Genomic DNA, 7,500 nt, shown 5'->3' with positions numbered 1-7,500 from the left:
TGACTGTGGGAGGAAACCGGAGCACCCGGAGGAAACCCACGCAGACACGGGGAGAATGTGCAAACTCCACACAGACAGTTGCCCGAGGCTGGAATCGAACCTGGGTCCCTGCTGCTGTGAGGCAGCAGTGCTAACCACTGAGTCACCGTGCCACCCCGCGATGAGGCAAGATTTAGTATGTAAAGGACGGGAAAGGAAACTGCAGGGGATGGGCACAATTGAAAGGCAGAGCTTGTTCAAGGAACAGCTACTGCGTGTCCTTGATGCGAACGAGGCTGTCAGGCAGGGAGGAAGTGGTCGAGCGAGGGAGTCCATGGTTTGTTAAAGAAGTTGAATCTCTTGTCAAGAGAAAGAGGAGGCTTATGTAAAGATGAGATGCAAAGGCTCAGTTAGTGTGCTTGAAAGTTACAAGTTAGTCAGGAAGGACCTAAAGAGAGAGCTGAGAAGAGACAAATAGGATCAAGGAAGCCCCTAAAAGCTTTCCATAGGTATGTCAGGAATAAAAGAAAGACTAGAGTAAAATTAGGCAGAAGTGGGTACTGCAGATGCTGGAGATTAGAGTCAAGATGAGAGTGGTGCTGGAAAAGCACAGCAGGGTCAGGCAGCATCTGAGGAGCAGGAAAATCAACATTTCGGGCAAAAGCCCTTCACCTGGAGTAAAATTAGGGCCAGTCAAGAACAGTAAAGGAAATTTGTATGTGGAGTCCAAAGAGATTGGAGGAGTGCCAAATGAATATTTTTCATCACACAGATAAAACGCAATGTTTTTGAGGAGAATACCGAGATACACGCTTGATTTGGCGGAACCGGTGTTGGACTGGGGTGGACAAAGTTAAAAATCACACAGCACCAGGTTATAGTGCAACAGGTTTATTTGGAAGCACTAGCTTTCGGAGCACTGCCTCTTCATCTCATTGTGGAGCAGGACCATACGACACAGAATTAATAGCAAATGACATCAGTGTCATGCGGCTGAAATATATTAAAAAACTTAGATTAAATCTTTCACCTTTAAGAATGAATTTCCCAGTTTGAGTTTGTTAGTACATATATCCCAGAACTCCTGGGACAACTTCAGATTTTCTAACAAAAGGTGTCATCTCAGCTCAAACAATGAATTAAAGGTGTAGTGTTAAAGTATGTCTGTGTCACAATCCTGAATCAGGCTAGTTCTATTTTTAAAGTGGGATTTACAGAATCTTACATGCATTGACTCTAGGTTATGAATAGCAGGAATACAAAGTTTAGGCTAATAGTAAGATTCTTGGTAGTGTGATGAGCAGAGATCTCAGTGTCCATGTGCATAGATCCCTGAAAATTGCCACCCAGGTTGACAGGGCTGTAAAGAAAGCGTACAGTGTGTTAGCTGTTAATTGAGTTTCGGATCCATAAGGTCACGTTGCAGCTGTACAAAACTCTGTTGCAGCCGCACTTGGAGTATTGCGTACAGTTTTGCTCACCTCATTATAGGAAGGATGTGGAAGCTTTGGAAAGGATGCAGAGGGGATTTCCCAGGATGTTGGCTGGGATGGAGGGAAGGTCTTATGAGGAAAAAGTGAGGGACTTGAAGCTGTTTTCATTAGACAGAAGAAGGTTAAGATGTGACTTAATAGAGACCTACAAAGTAATTAGAGGATTAGATAGGGTGGGCAGTGAAAGCCTTTTCCCTCAGATGGTGATAGATAGCACAAGGGTTGTGGCTTAAAATTGGGTGGGGGGGGGTCGGGTCATAGTTATAGGACAGATGTCAGAGGTAGTTTCTTTACTCAGAGAGTAGGAAGGGCATGGAATGTTCTGCCTGCAACAGTAGTCGACTCGCCAAATTTAAGGCCCTTTAAATTGTCATTGAATGAATATGTGGATGACAATGGATTAGTGTAGGTTAGATAAGCTTCAGATTGGTTTCACATGTTGGCGCAACATCGAGGGCCGAAGGGCCTGTACTGTGCCCTAATGTTCTATGCATTATGCACAGTGATTCCCACTTGCTTTTGTTCACACATTTTCCCCCTTTAAGTGTCAATATCCGATAAAGTGATGTCACATCCTCTGAAGGAAGTTACGTTTTTAAATGTAAGCTCACGACCAACCAGACCATTCAACGTTTTGTCCTCGCAGTCACACGTCAACACGCTGGAATGATTTGTGAATGATTATTTAATTAACTTGAATAATTGACCAATTTGAAGAAAGGGATATTTTAGCATTGTTTTCAAATGCTCTCTGAAATGGCTCTGGGCAATGGCATATATGGCGCAGTTTGTGCAGCAACTTGTTAACTGTAGGCTAAAGCCAATTTCCTGAACAAAAGTCCTCATGTATACAGACTGATAGCCCAAATTATACATCTGGTTCCAGATCGAATATACCATGAGCAATGACCATAGGATAATGAAATTAGCTGAGAGAACAAATAAAAAACTTATTGATCTCCTTCGACTCTGCATCTCTGTGTCCTTTAGGGTCTCCCCACTGCTGTGAGTCCGGAGTCTCTTACGGGCTCTGCTGGTCACGAAAATGTGCCTGACGGTGATAATATTCAGCAACAGAATCAAGACAAATGGGACACATGGAGTGAGAATGTGTTGGAGAAACTCGATTGTGGTCCAGACTGGAGACCGGACAATAGCCATTATGCTTTCGCAAAACCAGGGGTCGTTCCCCAGCCAGTACCGATTGGAAACCATAAAATACCAGAAAATGTCCTTTAAACAGCTAAGCGTAGTCACAGTTCCCAAAACCACAGCTGCAGTTTTCTCAGTGCAATATGTACTTTTCAGTTTCTGGCAACAAATGGCCGCAAATCGATCAAATGTAAACGCGACAGTGAACCAAACAGAACAGTCAGTGACTGCATAAAGAATGACGGCATGAATGTTACACGTAGGGACATTAAACAGGAAAACAAACTGTTCCCAAAAGATAATCGGAAGATGTCTCAGTATTAGGTCAAAGACAATGACCAGTAGATCCACTGTTGCCATGGCTACCAGGTAATGGGTGACACATTTTGACAGACCACAGTTTTTGCGACACAGGATGAAAATTGTTGCTGTGTTAACTTAAGGAAAGAAAGAGAACAATGAGCTCTTTTGTCAAATGGATTGTTATCATTTTAGTTTAGATCTTATTTGGGGTTTTCTGTATGTTTATATGGAAAGCCACACCCAATGGTGATAATCGAAAACTGCATCATAAGGAAAAAAAACAGCAAAGTTCAGAATGTTTTGAAATGGCAGGAAAAACAATGGATGAATGTTCAAATAGACCATGGCAATGATGAAGTTAGGCTCTTTTCTCTGGAAGGAAGAAGGTGGACTCAGTGAAGGCGTGAAAGTGTGATAAATAAGTGTTACGAGATGGGCTAAAAGCTTCTGTTAATTCAAACAAACACACAGAAAAGCTCACCTCGTCTTGTCATCTGTTAAAGTATGAGTGACAGAGAAACACCCAAAATCCACTTTTTAAGGAAAAAAACAGTGATAATTTTATTCTTTAATTCCAAAAGTGAACATTAAACAACAACTTTCTACAACTGCAAGCCTACTTTGTCTTAAAGATTTTTCTACCTCCTACTCTGTAACAATATACTGATCCAATAACGTCCCTACTAAATTGACAGCAAACCAAATGTCAAAACTAGTTTCTGTCGTCAGGTGTCAAACTTCCACTGTCTGTGGATTCCCTCTGGGTCATTTTAGGTCTTCTGCTGCACAGATGTTTCCTATGCAAAGGTCCCTTTCAGACAGCGGATCTGTGGGCAGTTTGTATGGCAGTAGGTTCTCTTGATCTCTCTGGCTAACTATTCAAAATGCCTGACTTTTGAACCCTAAACATCAGTTGTCTCATTGGTTCGATGCTGTCAAAATGGTAAAATTCACATTCGATTGGGTTTTAGTATCTTGGGGCATAATTTAAACTAATTGGCTGAATTCAAATTGTGGAAACATAGCAACCAAGCTCTGGTAGTTGTTTCACAGCCAAATGTTACATACTTTCAATCCTCCAGTACACTTTGTGCCTGCTATGTGCTTGCCAGGGTTCACTCTCTCTTAAAGGTACAGTACACAACTTCAACATTATAACAGCTCTCACCTTTAGAAAGAAAAGGAACCATCATAATGAAAAGATAGCTTCTTTTTTTCCTAATTCTTAACTCTATTATCATGGCATACACAGCGCTTAAATGTAAGTTCATATCAACTTCTCTCTCTCTCTCTCTATATATATATATATATATAGAGAGAGAGAGGCACACACATATATAATATACACACATATACTGTACATATATCTATGCACACACACATATAAACACACACATGTATATATATATATATATATATAAATAAAGACATTGGTATCTAATCAATCTCATTTCTACTTTAACCATTTAAACCACAATAACATATCTGCTGTCACATTCTTACGACCAGCAACAGGTACAATTTGTAAATTAAAAGTCTGCAACATAAAACTGCAACAAAACAGTCTCACATTCTTGTCCTTAAAGCATTCCAAGAATGTAAGAGGATTGTGATCCATGTATACAAATCACTCTGACATCATTGTTCACGGCATAAACATTAAAATGTCGCAAGGCCAGTACCAAACTCAATAATTCTTTTTCGGCCACAGAGTGTTTTCTCTGGTGGGTGTTGAGTTACTTTGAAAACTGGCAGTTCCATCCCATCGTCGTCTTCGTGTAGCAGTACAGCTCCAACTCCGATGTTACTAGAATTGTTTTCAATTTTGAAGCGTTTCAAAGAGTTTGGTGTCACTAAAACTGGTGCAGTGGTTAAAATCCTGCTTTGAAATTGTCAAATGCCTCCTGGCGTTGTTCTGTCCAACAAAACCTTGTGCACTTCTTCACAAAATCTGTTAATGGTGACACCACGCTGCTGAAGATTGGAACAAATTTCCAGTAGGATCTGCTTAGTCCCAAAAATTGAAGCATCTCTTTCTTCAAGGTTGGTTGTGGAACTTCCTGAATGTCCTTCGCATTTGTGTTCCTCGGGGTCGACCTTCCATGACCGATGTTATGCCCCAAGGGCGTCACCTCTGCTTTCATGAATTCTGTTTGCTGTAAGTTTATTGTCAACTTTGCTTCTCTTAATTGTTCAAAGAGCTCAGCCAACTGTACCATGTGATGTTTCCAGGACTCACTAAAGTTCACTACAGCACGATTTTAATCAATGACCTGGATGAGGGTGTGGAAGGACGGGTTAGTAAATTTGCAGATGACACTAAAGTCGGTGGAGTTGTGGATAGTGCTGAAGGATGTTGTAGGTTACAGAGGGACATACATAAGCTGCAGAGCTGGGCTGAGAGGTGGCAAATGGAGTTTAACGCAGGAGAGTGTGAGGCGATTCACTTTGGAAGGAGCAACAGGAACAAAGAGTACTGGGCTAAGGATAAGATTCTTGGTTATGTAGATGAGCAGAAAGATCGGTTTCCATGTCCACCCATGTAAGTTGCCACCCAGGTTGGTAGGGTTGTTATGAAGGCATATGGTATGTTAGGTTTTATTGGTAGAGGGATTGATTTTCAGAGCCATGAGGTCAAGCTGCAGTTGTGCAAAACTCTGGTGCAGCTGCACTTGGAGTATTGTGTACATTTTTGGTCACCACATTATAGGAAGGATGTGGAAGCTTTGGAAAGGGTGCAGAGGAGATTTCCCCGAATGTTGCCTGGTATGGAGGGACGGTCTTATGAGGAACGGCTGAGGGACTTGAGGCTGTTTTCGTTAAAGAGAAGGAGGTTGAGAGATGACTTAATTGAGACGTATAAGATAATCAGAGGGTTAGATAGGGTGGACAGGGAGAGTGAAATCGAAGTAACTACTGAGCTAAAGCCGGCACCTAGCCATTTCCCTCCGATGGTGATGGCTAGGACAAGCGGACATAGCTTTTAAATTGAGGGGTGATAGATATAGGACAGATGTCAGAGATAGATTATTTACTCAGACTGTAGCATAGACATGGAATGCCCTGCCTGTAACAGTAATAGACTCGCCAACTTTAAGGGCATTTAAATGGTAATTGGATAAGCATATGGGGCTTCTAATTGGTTCCACAGGTCAGCGTGAAATCAAAGGCTAACCAGCCTGGACTGCACTGTAATGTTTTGTGTTCTATTGTCCAAATAGACCGCACAGTTTGTTAACCCAGCCACAACTCTGTTCACGAGTCTTTGGAATGTGGCAGGTGCATTTTTAATTCCAGACACAAATTTCTTTTGCTTCCTCTGATAAAGTTACCTGCCAATAACCATGCAGTAAGTCCAACTTTGTAATGTAACTGGCTTGTCCAAATTTCTCTATCCAGTCCTCCAATCTCAGCAGTGGGAAGGAGTCTGATTTTGTAACGGTGTTGACTTTCTGATAGTCCACGCAAAATAGTTGAGGCCTGTCAGGTTTGGGAACTAAGACAATTCGAGAACTCCACTCACTCTGACTCGGTTCCATTATATCCTTGTTGAGCATGGCCTCCACTTGCTTCTGGACCTGTCTGGCTATGAAAGGATTAAACCTATAGGAGTGTTGCTTCATAGGAACACCATTTCTTACATCTTTCTCAAGCACAATAGCATTATTCCACTCCATCATATTCCTACATATGTCCTCATACTGCTGTTACAAACCTTTTATTTTGGGTTCTTTGCTCCTGAGACAGATAGTTCACTAACCTATCCCACTCCTCAAGGACATACTTTGTTTAATGTATTTTGAGGTACATCAAACTCCACATCATCTGGATTTGGTTCCTTACTGCTGGACAGTAACTAACACCTGTTTCTCCAGTTCCTTCTCTCTATTGTAATAGGGTGTTGTGGTTCTGTTCGCCGAGCTGGGAATTTGTGTTGCAGACGTTTCGTCCCCTGTCTAGGTGACATCCTCAGTGCTTGAGAGCCTCCTGTGAAGCGCTTCTGTGATGTTTCCTCCGGCATTTGTAGTGGTTTGAATCTGCCGCTTCCGGTTGTCAGTTCCAGCTGTCCGTTTCAGTGGTCAGTATATTGGGTCCAGGTCGATGTGCTTATTGATTGAATCTGTGGATGAGTGCTATGCCTCTAGGAATTCCCTGGCTCTATGCCTCTAGGAATTCTCTGTTTGGCTTGTCCTATGATAGTAATGTTGTCCCAGTCGAATTCATGTTGCTTGTCATCTGCGTGTGTGGCTACTAAAGATAGCTGGTCGTTTTGTTTCGTGGCTAGTTGGTGTTCATGGATGCGGATCATTAGCTGTCTTCCTGTTTGTCCTATGTAGTGTTTTGTGCAGTCCTTGCATGGGATTTTGGACACTACATTGGTTTTGCTCATGCTGGGTATCGGGTCCTTCGTTCTGGTGAGTTGTCGTCTGAGAGTGGCTGTTGAAGGACCCGATACCCAGCATGAGCAAAACCAATGTAGTGTACAAAATCCCATGCAAGGACTGCACAAAACACTACATAGGACAAACAGGAAGACAGCTAACGATCCACATCCATGAACACCAACTAGCCA

Source organism: Chiloscyllium plagiosum, unplaced genomic scaffold (assembly GCF_004010195.1).
Source record: "Chiloscyllium plagiosum isolate BGI_BamShark_2017 unplaced genomic scaffold, ASM401019v2 scaf_14799, whole genome shotgun sequence".
NCBI lineage: Eukaryota > Metazoa > Chordata > Chondrichthyes > Orectolobiformes > Hemiscylliidae > Chiloscyllium > Chiloscyllium plagiosum.
The sequence above is the reverse complement of the archived record's forward strand: the minus strand, read 5'-3'. Positions refer to the sequence as shown.